The following is a 14369-nucleotide window of genomic DNA, read 5'->3' on the forward strand; positions in this document are numbered from 1 at the left end:
GGTGGGGAAAGCCTCAATCCATCCTGAGAAGGTGTCAACCAGGGTCAGCAGGTAGCGGGATTTTTTATGGCGGGGCATGTGGGTAAAATCAAGTTGCCAATCTTCCCCTGGCTGGTGGCTCCTTAGCTGATGAGTGGGCCCTGGGTGCCTGAGCCTACCTTGGGGGTTAACGGCCGAACTGGTGGCACATTGCTGATGTACCTTCCTAATTTGGGCCTGCAGTGAGGGGAGGTGAAGGATGGGCCCCAGGAAGTTATACATAGCCTCAGGCCCTATGTGGAGAGAGTGGTGTATGTCGGTCAATATACACACTGCCTGAGTCTGGGGGAGCGCTACTCAGCTGTCAACGAACACCCACCCATCCTTGCTCTGGGTAGCACTGGGATGGGCCATCAGGGTTTGAAGTTCCTGGGGAGAGTAGTCGGGGGAATATGTGGGGGAAAGAAAGAGTAAAGGCGCTGGGGTAGGGAAGGAAGTGAGGGCGGTGGCCCGTGCGGTGGAATCAGCTAGGTTGTTACCCTGTGACACAGGATCCTTAGAATGCTGGTGGCTTTTACAGTGGATGATGGCTACCTCCTTGGGGGCCTGGAGAGCATCAAGCAACCTCTTTATAAGTGGTCCATTGACTACTGGCATCCCTTCAGTGGTAAGGAACCCACGCTAGGCCGGGCGCGGTGGCTCAAGCCTGTAATCCCAGCACTTTGGGAGGCCGAGGCGGGTGGATCACGAGGTCAGGAGATCGAGACCATCCTGGCTAACATGGTGAAACCCCGTCTCTACTAAAAATACAAAAAACTAGCCGGGCGTGGTGGCGGGTGCCTGTGGTCCCAGCTACTCGGAGGCTGAGGCAGGAGAATGGCGTGAACCTGGGAGGCGGAGCTTGCAGTGAGCCAGGATCGCGCCACTGCACTCCAGCCTGGGTGACACAGCGCAAGACTCCGTCTCAAAAAAAAAAAAAAAGGAACCCACGCTCTTGCCAGAGAAGGGAGTGGGTGTGTGCAATAAGGTAGGCATATTTAGAGTCTGTGTAGATATTAACCCTCTGCCCTTCGGAGAGGAGTAGGGCACGAGTAAGGGCAGTGAGTTCAGCCTTCTGGGAGGTGGTGCCTAAAGGCAAGGGCCTGGTTTCGACCGTCTGGGTTGCTGTTACGACAGCGTAGGCCGCCTGCTGGCGGCCATCAGAGGTTAAAACAGAACTCCCGTCCACGAACAGGGTATGGTCTGGGTGTTCTAATGGCTGTTCGGAAAGACTGAGGCGGGAGGGCGGCAAGGTGGTGAGAACCTCCGGGCAGGAATGTGTGGGGGCGGAATCGTACCCTGGAGTGGGCAAAAGGGTAGCAGGGTTTAGAGGGGGTGAGGTGGTGAGGGTGATGTGAGGGTTTTCAATGAATAGCAGGTGAAACTGTTGAAGCCGGGATGGGGTGAGGTGGCTGAGACACTTGTGTGTGATGAGATCTGACAGTCGGTGAGAAGAGTAGACAGTAAGAGAATGTCCTAGGGTGAGCTTGAGGGCCTCCTTGGTAAGTTCTGTGGCAGCCGCCAGGGCTCGCAGACAAGGTTGCCAGCCCTGGACCGTGGGGTCTAACTGCTTGGAGAGATAGGCCACAGCCTGGTATGTGGATCCAACCGGCTGGGCTAGGAGGCCAGTAGTAACCTTTTGGCGCTCCTCAGTGAATGGATGGAAAGGCCGAAGGGGGTTGGGGAGAGAGAGAGCAGGGGCAGAAAGGAGACAGTCCTGAAGCTTCTTGAAAGAGTTGGCAACCAATGAGGGATCGGACAGCAGTCCGGTGGGCGCTTCCTTGGCAGCCTGGTAGAGGGGCTTGGCTAGGACCCCGAAGTTGGGAATCCAATGCCTGAAATACCCTACCGGTCCTAGGAAGGACAAGATCTCTTCCGCATCCTGAGGAGGCTGGAGAGTTTCAATGAGGCTTATTCTATCTGCCGTGAGACTTTTTGTAGTGGGTGTGAGGAGTATACCTAGGTAGGTGACAGAAGGGGTGCAAAGCTGAGCCTTGGCCGGGGTAACCCGATAACCTCGGTCGCCAAGAAAATTTAAAAGTGTAGCAGTATCTGCAAGGGAGCTCTCCCAGGAGGGACTACATAGTAATAAGTCATCTACATATTGCAATAGTGTGTTGTGGGTAAGGGGACAGAGGCTAACATCCTGTGCCAGTGCCTGTCCGGAAAAATGGGGGCTATCTTGGAACCCTTGAGGCAAAACAGTCCAAGTCAGCTGGGAAGAAATATGAGTGTCCGGATCTTCCCATGTAAAGGCAAAAAGAAAGTGTCAGTCGGGATGTAGGGGAATGGTGAAGAAGGCATCCTTTAGGTCAAGGACATAAAATGAGTGGTATCAGGGGGAATGCACGAGAGAAGTGTATATGGGTTAGGAAAAACTAGAAAGGTGGGGACTACTGCCTCATTGATGAGGCGTAGATCCTGCACGAGGCGGTAGGCCCCGGAGCTTTTCTTTACAGGCAGGAGTATTGCATGGTGAGTTGGCAGGGACTAGAATGTGCTGCTGGAGCAGGCATGTGATGATGGGTTTTAGTCCCTGTCGGTGCTCAAGGGAGATAGGGAACTGGGGTCTAGAGGGAAACTTGGAGGGGTCCTTCAGCTGGACGTGGACTGGAGTATGGTGCTGGGCAATGATCAGGGTAGAGGTGTCCCACACCTTAGGGTTAATGGGGACTGGAAACAGGAGTGGGGTATCAGCCTGGTGGGGTTTATCAGGTGAGAGGAGGGGAAAGAGGAGCACGAGGTGCGGGGAGGGGTTGGTCCGGAAGTGAACTGAGGCCCCTAGCTTAGAGAGGAGGTCTCGTCCTAACAAGGGGACTGGGCATGAAGGAATGATAAGAAATGAGTGCGAGAAGAGGGAGCCATCCAGGCGGCAAGACAGAGGAGGAGTCTGGCGGTAGATGGAGGGAATGCCATCAATTCCCATGACCCTGACAACAGAGGGATGGCTGGGGCCACCGAAGGAAGGCAAAACAGAGTAGGTAGCCCCCGTGTCCATAAGGAAGGCTATGGACTCACCCGCTACCTGGAGCATAACCCTGGGCTCGGCGAGAGTAAGAGAGGTTCCTGAGTCTGGGCCTCTTCAATCTTTGTCGGTGTCGAGGAGCTGGAAGACGCCTCCAGTACCTGGAGGAGGGTCGTCATGTGGAGGCGTAGCGACCGTCCTCAGGTTGGGGCAGTCTGACTTCCAGTGGCCCATCTGCCCACAGCTTGGACAGGGGCGAGTTGGTTCCTTAGGGTTGGCACTGCTTGGCCCAGTGGCCTTCGTTGCTGCACTTGAAGCAGGCACCAGGTGGCGCTCGGGGAGTACCTCCTCTCTGAGAGCTCCTGGAGCCGGCCGGCCTCAGGGCTGCTACCAAGGCCTGGGTTTGGAGTTGTACCTTCTGTTTTAGCCTGGCCTGTCGCTGGGCCTCAGCTGCTTCCTCCCTGGAGTTGTAGACCTTGAAGGCCAGTTTGACTAAATCCTGGATGGGAGTTTGAGGGCCGTCCTCCACCTTTTTAAATTTTTTCCAGCTATCCGGAGCCGACTGAGAAATAAAGTACGTAGCCAAGACGGTTCCTCCTGCGGGGGAGGCAGGGTCAAGGCGGGTGTACTGAATGAGTGCCTCAGTCAGTCGGTTAAGAAAAACGGCCAGATTTTCATTTGAGCCGTGGACTACCTCCTTTAATTTATCAAAGTTGACTGACTTATTGGAGGCTGCCTGCATGCTGGCAAGAAGGCACTGGACCATCATGTCTTGGTGGCAGCGGCCTGCCTGCCCAACCTGGTAGTCCTAGCCAGGCTCGGCTGAGGGCACCGCCTCGGTGCCGACTGGCATGGCAGGGTCAGTTAAATGAACCTGGTCATCATGCTTCCTGGCTGCTGCTAGGATACGCTCCCGTTTCTCAGGGGACAGGGTTGAGGTCGTAATGACATGGAGATCATGCCAGGTGAGGTCATATGCTGGCATAGGTATCTGAACTCTTTGATATACAGAGTGGGGTTGGCTGAGAAACAGCCTACATGCTCTTCAATCTTAGACAGGTCTGCCCGCGAAAACGGCACATGGACCCGGACCACTCCTTCGGCGCCTGCCACTTCCCGCAAGGGGCACAGGAGGTCGGTCCTGGACCGGGTATGGGCTGAAACAGGCAAGCAGGAGGAGGAGGGAGGAGAGACAGGGTCCGTCAGGTTTGGTGGGGACACAGGAGGAGTGGAGGGAAGGGGTGGCGCCGACAAGGACGGAGACAACGACGGGTCAGGGTAAGGGGGAGGTTGAGCGGGGGACTGAAGGAGGGGTAGGGAAAGAGAAAGAGGAAGAATCGTCCTTTTCCTTGCTTGAGGAAGTAGATTTCGCGAGCAAGACCTGGGCCAACGAACATCGGGCACAGAGGTCTGGGCAGGAGCGCAAGTCCCGAAAGGCCTGAACATAGGGTACCTCGGACCATTTGCCTAGTCTCTTGCAGAAGTTGGTCAGATCTATGAGGATGTTAAAGTCTAGAGTGCCTTCTGCAGGCCACTGAGACTGATTATCCAATTTATACTGCGGCCATGCCACTGTGCAGAAGAAAATAAGCCGCTTTCGTTTTAGGTCTTGGCTGAGACCTAAAGTCTGGAAATTAGCCAAGAGGCACCCCAGAGGGATTTTAGGTCTGGTTTGGACTGGGCAGCCCCCATGATCCTGAGGCGGGCAGTCCGGAGGCAACGGGAGCATCCTCTCACTGCCACGCGGAGTGCAGGGTATGGCAGCTTCCAGGGAGGTCAGACCTCTCCTAGTCCCCAGTGCTGAGGTCACAAGTGATGGATGGGGGAAGCCCTGACGCGGCCGCGTTTTCGGGCATGGACTTCCGGAGCCTGCAGGACGGGGGAAAACTTACCCAGCAGTGATCGAACTGAGTCTTGGATTTGGTGAAACGTCTCCCAGCTCAGAGAGGAGGTCCTGGCTCGGGGAGAGAAGAGCCTGCCTGAACTGGCAGGGGTCCGGGGAGGGGTCTCCTCCCAGGTTTCGGCACCAATGTAATGGGGAGCCAAGTAAGAAGACATGAGGCAGATGAGAACAGAGGTAGCCTTTATTGGGCTTGCGGGCGAGGTTCACCAGTCCCCTAGGAGGAGGGCCAAGGAAGTCGTGGGCAGGGCAGGTATCGGGCCTTTTATAGGGCGAGGTAGGCGGGGTCTGTAGGTTTCGGTTTCCTGAGTTAGGTTTCGATTTCTGAGGAATGACGTGTCCAGGAGTTTGCGCAGAGCAGAGCGGGGAGTTTTGGCGGGCTCAGGGTGCTTTTCGTGCACTGAAAAGTCCTAGCAGGAAGTCTCAGCGGGTAAAGTCCCGACAAGGGGCCTGCCATGTCAGGTGGTACCACCATGTTGGGTCTAAATCCCTGCCTAACATATAGCAGGTCCCCAAAGAGAGGGCCAGTGAATACATATGATTTTGTTTTGTTGGTTGTTTAGAGTCAGTGTCTTCTTGTGTTGCCCAGGCTGGAGTACATGGGTGCATGGTGCAATCATAACTCACTGCAGCCTCAACCTCCTGAGCTTAAGCAATCCTCCCACCTCAGCCTGTAGCTACAACTACAGGCAAGCACCACCATGCCCAGCTAATTTTTTTTTATTGTTTTATTTTTTGTAGAGATAGGGTCTCACTATGTTGCCCATGCTGGTCTCAAACTCCTGGCCTCAAGTGATCCTCCTGCCTCACCCTCCCAAAGCACTGGGATTATAGGCATGAGCCACCGCACCCAGCCCAGTGAATGTTTTTGAACAATTATAAAATCTTCCCCCGTCTGCCCTCTTCCTTACAAATACTGCCTTTGCATTTTCTTCCATATGCAAAATAAATGCATCCCCTTCCGAAGGGAGACCACCTAAGTGACCCATCTGACATGGAATCAGCCTCAAGCCCAGGATCTCTAATAGTCTCTTCTATATCAGGTCCAGATGCAGCTTCTCTTGATTCAGAGACCTCTGAGCTACAAAATAAAAGAGAGACAGAGACAAGTTATCTCTGCCCCATTTCTACACACACACACATATGCATGCACACATCCAACATACAAAGCAGAACAAGGACAGGAGAACGGCAGAGCACACTCCTGTTCAGAAGGAGGGACGGGGCCTGGCACGGAGTCTCATGCCTGTAATCCCAGCACTTTGGGAGGCCAAGGCCAGTGGATCACCTGAGGTCAGGAGTTTGAGACCACCTTGGCCAACATGGTGAAAACCTGTCTCTACTAAAAATACAAAAATTAGCCAGGCACGGTGGCTCACGTCTGTAATTCCAGCACTTTGGGAGGCCGAGGGGGGCAGATCACGAGGTCAGCAGTTCGAGACCAGCCCGGCCAACATAGTGAAACCCGATCTCTACTAAAAATACAAAAATTAGCCGGGCGTGGTGGCGGGCGCCTGTAGTGCCAGCTATTCAGGAGGCTGCGACAGGAGAATCGCTGGAACCCAGGAGGCAGAGGTTGCAGTGAGCCAAGATAGTGCCATTGCACTCCAACCTGGGCAACAAGAGTGAAACTCTGTCTCAAAAAAAAAAAAAAAGAAGAAGAAGAAGAAGAAGGAAGGACGGGAGACACACAGCAGGCTCTGGTCCCCAGTAAGTCTAAAGTGCTGTTAGGCAGATGTTGAGAAGAACCCCACCTTTCCCTGGGAGTGGGAAGAGTTCCCCAGTTCATTCTTCACCACATTCTTGGCTCTGCCCTTAGAGTGAACCACCCTTTTCCACTTATTCTCCTTGGCCACAACTGAGAGGACACTGGAGGTTATGTCTTTCTGAAGTAGAGTAGCTTTCTCAGTCTCCTTCATGCCCATAGAAATTTGGAGACCCATGGCCAGGCGTGGTGGCTCACACCTGTAATCCCAGCACTTTGGGAGGCTGAGGTGGGCGGATCACGAGGTCAAGAGATCGAGACCATCCTGGCGAACATGGTGAAACCCCGTCTCTACTAAAAATACACAAAAAAATTAACCAGGCGTGGTGGCGGGTGCCTGTAGTCCCAGCTACTCAGGAGGCTGAGGCAGGAGAATGGCGTGAACCCGGCAAGCGGAGCTTGCAGTGAGCCGAGATCGTGCCACTGCACTCCAGCCTGGGTGACAGAGCAAGACTCCGTCTCAAAAGAAAAGAAAATATAAATAAATAAATAAATAAATAAATAAATAAATAGATAGAGAGACCCAGGCCGGGCATGGTGGCTCATACCTGTAATCACAGCACTTTGAGAGGCTGAGGCAGGAGTATCACTTGAGGCCAGGATCGCTTGAGGCCAGCCTGGGCAACATACCGAGACCCCCATCTCTACCAAATAAAAAATAAAAACCTGAAATAGAAAAATTAGGCTGACGGCCGGGCGCGGTGGCTCAAGCCTATAATCCCAGCACTTTAGAGGCCGACGGGCGGATCAATGGTGGCTCGTGATCAAGACCATCCTGGCCAACACGGTGAAACCCCCTCGCCTCACTAAAAAAATACAAAAACTAGCCGGGCAAGGTGGTGGCGCCTGTAGTCCCAGCTACTCGGGAGGCTGAGGCAGGAGAATGGCGAAACTCCGGGAGGTGTGAGCTTGCAGTGAGCTGAGATCCGCCACTGCACTCCAGCCTGGTGATAGAGCCAGACTCCGCCTCAAAAAAAAAAAAAAAAAAAAAAAAAAAAAAAGAAAAATTAGGCTGAGCATGGTGGCTCACACCTGTAATTCCATCACTTTGGGAAGCCAAGGAGGGAGAACTCCTTAAGACCAGAAGTTCAAGACCAGCTTGGGCAACAGGCTGAAACCCTGTCTACAAAAAATAGAAAAATTAGCCAGGCATGGTGGTGCACACCTGTAGTCCCAGCTACTCAGAAGGCTGAGGTGGGAGGATCACTGGAGCCCCAGAGGTGGAGGCTGCAGTGAGGCTTGATTGTGCCACTGCACTCCAGCTGGAGTGACAGAGCAAGACTTCATCTCAAGACAAAACAAAACAAAACAAAAATAGGCTGGGCATGGCGGTACACCACACGCCTATAATGCCAGCACTTTGGGAGGCCAAGACAGGTGAATCGCTTGAGCTCAGGAGTTCGAGACCAGCCTGGGCAACATAGCAAGACCCTGTCTCTACCACAAAAATACAAAAATTAGCCGGGCATGGTGGCACATACCTGTAGTCCCAGCTACTTGGAAGGCTGAGGTAGGTGGATCACTCAAGCCCAGGAAGTAAAGGTTGCAGTGAGCCAAGATCATGCCACTGTACTTCAGCCTGGATGAGAATGAGATTTTGTTTCAAAAAAAACCAAAAAACAAAAATTAGCCTGTTGGGGTGGCATGGGCCTGCAGTCCCAGCTACTTGGGAGGCTGAGGCAGGAGGATTGTGTGAGACCAGAAGTTCGAGGTTATAGTGAGCTGTGGTTGCCTCACTGCACTCCAGGCTGGGTGACACAGTGAGACCCAATCTCAAAAAAAAAAAAGAAATTTGGGGACCTAAAAGTCGTACTAAGTCTTGAACACTCATGGTCAAAATTTAACCTGGTGTCTTTCTGTCAGGGTGAGGGGGTGTTAGGCAGTGGAAGCAGGGCAATTCCCTCCAAAACCGAACTTATGTATTTTACTCCATTCAGATCCGTGGGTCAACAGCATACCCATAATTCTTTTTTTTTTTTTTTTTTTTTCTGAGACCAAGTCTCACTCTGTCACCCAGGCTGGAGTGCAGTGGCATGACCTCCGCTCACTGCAAGCTCCGCCGCCTCCTGGGTTCACACCATTCTCCTGCCTCAGCCTTATGAGAAGCTGGGACTACAGGCGCCCGCCACCACGCCCAGCTAATTTTTTGTATTTTTAGTAGAGACGGGGTTGCGCCGTGTTAGCTAGGCTGGTCTCGATCTCCTGACCTCGTGATCCGCCCGCCTCAGCCTCCCAAAGTGCTGGAATTATAGGCGTGAGCCACTGCGCCTGGCCAAGATGAGCTACACTCTTAACCTCTTTTCTCCGAATCATCTTGACTAGCTGAGAGGATTTATTGGGAACCACTTTGATCAGTTTGGAGATTTTTACAAAGGACATAATAGCCACATACTTGAGATGGCCCTTTCCACAAAGATGACTTTTAATCAAACCTTGTAGCTCAACCAGTGGCAGTGGCTCACACCTGTAATCCCAGCACTTTGGGAGGCCGAGGTGGGAGGATCACTTGAGGTCAGAAGTTTAAGACCAGCCTGGCCAACATGGTGAAACCCATCTCTACTGAAAATACAAAAATTAGCTGCGCGTGGTGGTGCACACCTGTAATCCCAGCTACTCGGCAGACTGAGTCAGGAGAAAGGCTTGAACCCAGAAGGTGGCCTTGGAAACAAGAGCAGGACTGTGTCTCAAAAAGCAAAACAAAAACCTTGTGGCTCGGCCGGGCGCGGTGGCTCAAGCCTGTAATCCCAGCACTTTGGGAGGCCGAGACGGGCGGATCACAAGGTCAGTAGATCGAGACCATCCTGGCTAACACGGTGAAACCCCGTCTCTACTGAAAAAAACAAAAACAAAAACAAAAAACTAGCCGGGCGAGGTGGCGGGCGCCTGTAGTCCCAGCTACTTGGGAGGCTGAGGCAGGAGAATGGCGTGAACCCAGGAGGCGGAGCTTGCAGTGAGCCCCGATTGCGCCACTGCACTCCAGCCTGGGCGACAGAGCAAGACTCTGTCTCAAAAAAAAAAAAAAAAAAAAAAAGAAATTTAAAAAACCTTGTGGCTCAAGGACTTTCTCAGTTGTATCTTTTACTGGTTAAAAATGTGGATCACTTGCCTCAAGTTTCTATATTCTCTTCCATTTCTGCTTAAAAACTGACCAATTAATTTCTGAGTCATCTCTTTCTTCCAGTAACTCCTCAAATGCATGCAACAGCAGCAACAGCATGCTACCAATATTCCCTTTCCCCAGTTCTTTACTTAAAGCCTAAAGCTCGTTTGGTTATAAGCTTACAGTTTAACCAAACCCTTCACCATTGCATAACACATGTCACCATCTTTCCAACTTCCAGTGACAGTTCCCTTACCAGCCACTGTCCAGCTCAACTTCAATGTCTCATAGTTTACATAGTTTAGGCCTTTTTTTTTTTTTTTTTTTTTTTGAGACAGAGGCTTGCTCTGTCGCCCAGGCTGGAGTGCAGTGGCTCAATGTTGGCTCACGGCAACCTCTGCATCTGAGGTTCGATCGATTCTCCAGCCTCAGCCTCCTGAGTAGCTGGGATTACAGGTGCGTGCCACCACTCCCGGCTAATTTTTGTATTTTTAGTGGAGACAGGGTTTCACCATGTTTGCCAGGCTGGTCTCAAAATCCTGACCTCAGGTGATCCACCCGCCTCGGCCTCCCAAAGTGCTGGGATTACAGGCATGAGCCACCGTGCCTGGCTGGGTTTTTTTTTTTTTTTTTTTAACCAGGCTGGAGTGCAGTGGCACAATCTTGGCTCACTGCAACCTTTGCCTCCTGGGCTCAAGCGATCCTCCCATCTCAGCCTCCCAAGTAGCTGGGACTACAGGCACATGCCACCACACCCGGCTAATTTTTAATATTTTATTTTTACTTTTTAATTTTTTGAGATGGAGTCTCACTCCATCATCCAGGCTGGAGTACAGTGGCGCAATCTTGGCTTACTGCAACCTCTGCCTCCTGGGTCCAAGTGATTCTCCTGCCTCAGCCTCTAGCTGGGATTACAGGCACCTATCACTATGCCTAGCTAATTTTTTTTTTTTTTTTTTTTTGTATTTTTAGTAGAGACAGGGTTTTGTCATGTTGGCCAGGCTGGTTTCAAACTCCTAACCTTAGGTGACCCACCTGCCTTGGCCTCCCAAAATGCAGGGATTACAGGTGTGAGCCACCATGCCTGGCCTAGGCTTATTTTTTATTGTTGCAGCACACCATTTCTGGGTACTAATTCTGTAACAGTTTGTTTAAACATTCGGATGTGCTAACAAACCACCTCCATATATCAATGGCTCACAGCAAGAGAGATTTATTTCTTAAATTCCTTATCATTTTACAGGTAGGCTGTAGCCCAGCTTCACGTAATTGTCATTCTGGGTTGCAGGCTGAAAGAGAAGTCTAGATCTGGAAACTGCCAGGTTTATGAGCCTGAGCAGAGGGAGAAGAGATGGGAAACTGCTAGAGTATTCACTGGTGCCTAAAGCTTCTATGTGGAAGTGATACTTTACCTTTATTTTTTATTTTTTATTTTTTTTTGAGATGGAGTTTCACTTTTTGTCCAGGCTGGAGAGCAATAGCATGATCTGGGCTCATGCAACCTCCGCCTTCCGGGGTTCAAATGATTCTCCTGCCTCAGCCTTCCTAGCAGCTGGGATTACAGGTCTGTGCCACCATGCCTGGCTAATTTTGTACTTTTAGTAGAGATAGGGTTTCACCATGTTGGCCAGACTGGTCTCGAACTCTTGACTTCAGGTGATCTACCTGCCTCATCCTCCCAAAGTGCCGGGATTACAGGTGTGAGCCACTGTGCCCGGTCAATACTTTGCCTTCCTACTCATATTCCACTGGCCAAAGCAAGTCCTATAGCCAAGCCTATTGTAAGCAGCGAATGAGCGTGTAATGCTCCTATATGGAGGGGCCCAGCAGGGAAGGTAAGTACATATCTGGAATGGAGATGTCAATCACTGGCCTAGTCCACTCCTCCTCCAGCACATACACACGCTCTGCTGCAGCATTTTGTACCATGTGACCTCCCGCATCCATCTTAGCCAAGGGTAAAGTCTTGATTCAAGGGCAAAGTCTTTTTTCTTTTCTTTTCTTTCTTTTTTTTTTTTTTTTGAGACAGGGTCTTACTCTGTTGTCCAGGCTGGAGTGCAGTGGTACAATGTTGGCTCACTGTGGTTTCAATCCCAGGCCCAAGCAATCCTCCCACTTCAGCCTCCCAAGTAGCTGGGACCACAAGCATGCACCACTGGCATGCACCTGGCTAATTTTAATTTTAATTTTTTTTTTTTTTTGAGAGGGAGTTTTGCTCTTGTTGCCCAGGTTGGACTGCAATGGGGCAATCTTGACTCACTGCAACCTCCGCCTCCCGAGTTCAAGTGATTCCCTTGCCTCAGCCTCCCAAGTAGGATTACAGGCCTGCGCCACCATATCCAGCTAACTTTTTGTATTTAGTAGAGATGGGGTTTCACTATGTTGGTCAGGCTGGTCTCGAACTCCTGACATCAGATGATCCACCCGCCTCGGCCTGCCAAAGTGCTGGGATTACAGGCATGAGCCACTGCACCCAACCTAATTTTAATTTTTGTAGAGATAGGGTCTTGTTATATTTCCCTGGCTGGTCTTTAACTCCTGGGCTCAAGCAATACTCCTGCTTTGGCATCCCAAAGTATTGGGATTACAAATGCGAACCACAGTGCAAAGTCTTGAGTTAAGGGCAGACAATTTCTAGGCAAGTAAATGTAATCTGGCCTGGAGAGTAGACCAGACCGATTCCTTTTCTTGGGAACTTGAACCACAATAGATTGAATGAGTGAGCTGCAGCTGACAGGCTGTGATACAAGATGGACTTGGAAATGTCACATCTAACCAAGACCCTGTTGCCTAAAAGTTGGGCCGACAGCAGCAAAGCTAGGATTTCAATGCAAACCCTGCCCTTAGACCCTCACTCAGGGCAGTTTCCCAAAGGGAAGAGATGTCCACAGGGGAGCCCATGGAATCTCCAGTGCATGCATCCACCTGTTCGCTTGCCTACCAGGTCTGCTCCAAACTCACCTGCTCAAAGACCTTCTATGGGTCCTGACAGCCCACAGGAAAAGTTCAAAGGATTGAGCCTGGCATCCGAGGCCACTGCTATCAGGCCACCTTTTCCAGGAGGTTCTGGACGGCTTTCTGGGTAAACAGGGGAGCTGCTTTTCAGGGGTGGTGCTGTCCAGCATGGCTAAGAAGAGGCACACACTGCACATGGACCCCCGTTGCACGTAGGCCCCCGCTGCATAGACAGTGCATGCCGAGAGACTCTTTCAGATCCCAGTAAGCACCACAGATCTTGCAATTTTACTCTGAAGGCACAGAGGTGAGAGAGTGGATGAAGGCAGCCAACGGGACAGGAGTTTGCTGGAGATGCAAGCAGAGAATCAGGGAAGTCCAGAGGCCCTAGGTCCAAATCAGCTTTGTACTGGGGCAGCATCCGCCCGGCCCCACAACTCCCATCGGGTGGACACACCTAGATCGCATCTGCACACTCTTGAGAAAGTGGAGCTCCTTCCTGTAAAGCCTACGAAACACTGGACCTGCTGGACCCTCCTCAGCCACACAGCCTTCCAGTGTCTTTTGGGGGTTCGATCCAGCCCCTTGCGGTCTACAATCCAACCACTTCGGGGTATGTCTGTGCCTCGCCCTAAGGCCTCGCCCACACCTGCTTCCTAGACCTAAATGCCATTTGATGGGGCAGAGATCACTCTCCCAGAACCCTCCAGACTAATGCCCATGCCCTTCAGAGACAACACTTAGGTCCCGCTGGCCAATTGCAACCAAACCACGGCCTTGGCCACGCCCCATGCACAGCTCGCCCAATTGCGGGTGATCTCGGACAGGACAACCCGCACTCCAGGGCCACCGAGAGGCTCTGCGGGGCCGCCAGCCTCCATGGAGGCAGAGCAGTCGGGGGTCGGCCAGGCCCGGCCCTCGGGCCCAATTCCGCCCTCCTGCCCTTCCCCTAGCCCAGTCCAGGGCCCGGTCCAACGTGCATCAGCGAAGCCACATCCAGCGCTTCCGCGAGGCGGTCTCCCATGCGTGGCAATGCGGGACTGAGCCCGCCAGACTGGGCAGCTAGGAGCAGCGGCAGCGGCAGCAACAGCAGGGGCCTGTAGGATTGAAAGTGGGATGGACTGGGCGGCTGCGACGCAGTCCCCAGACCTTGGAGGTCAGAGCTAGGCGCCACCCTACTGCAAACAGGCAGGAGCCAGGAGCCGGTTTACCCTTTAAAACTAGGTGTCAGGGAACAGGAGCCACGTCCACTCCAAAAATTAGGCATCAGGGCCGGGCGCCGTGGCTCGCCTGTAATCCCAGCACTTGCGCCCAGACGGGCGATCATGAGGTCAGGAGATCGGGTGACCATCCTGCATAATATGGTGAAACCTCTGCTCTCTATCAAAAACAAAAACTAGGGGCCGGCTGCAGGTATGGATCGCCTGTAGTCCCAGCTACTCGGGAGGCTGAGGCAGGAGGAATGGCGCGGAACCCGGGAGGCGGAGCTTGTGTGAGCTGGAGATCCGCCACTGCACTCCAGCCTGGGTGACAGAGCCAGACTCCGCCAAAAAAAAAAAAAAAAAAAAAAAAAAAAAAAAAAAAAAAAAATTAGGCATCAGGACTAAGGAGCCCTTAGAAATTTAGTCAGGGCTGGAGCGTGGGCTGGCTCACGCCAATCCTAGCA

The 14369-nt window shown here is 52.2% G+C and overlaps 1 long non-coding RNA gene across 1 annotated transcript; it reads right to left on the reverse strand.

The window, feature by feature from the left end:
* Positions 1 to 5596: 5596 nt before the first annotated feature.
* On the reverse strand, positions 5597 to 14010 carry LOC103880395. The gene is made up of 3 exons (XR_641392.4): positions 13915 to 14010; positions 12710 to 13800; positions 5597 to 5964 (listed from the first exon to the last, which is right to left on the reverse strand). It is a non-coding gene; the product is annotated as an uncharacterized LOC103880395 (long non-coding RNA).
* Between the last annotated feature and the right edge of the window lie 359 nt (positions 14011 to 14369).

This window comes from Papio anubis, chromosome 18 (genome assembly GCF_008728515.1).
Source record: "Papio anubis isolate 15944 chromosome 18, Panubis1.0, whole genome shotgun sequence".
Lineage (NCBI taxonomy): Eukaryota > Metazoa > Chordata > Mammalia > Primates > Cercopithecidae > Papio > Papio anubis.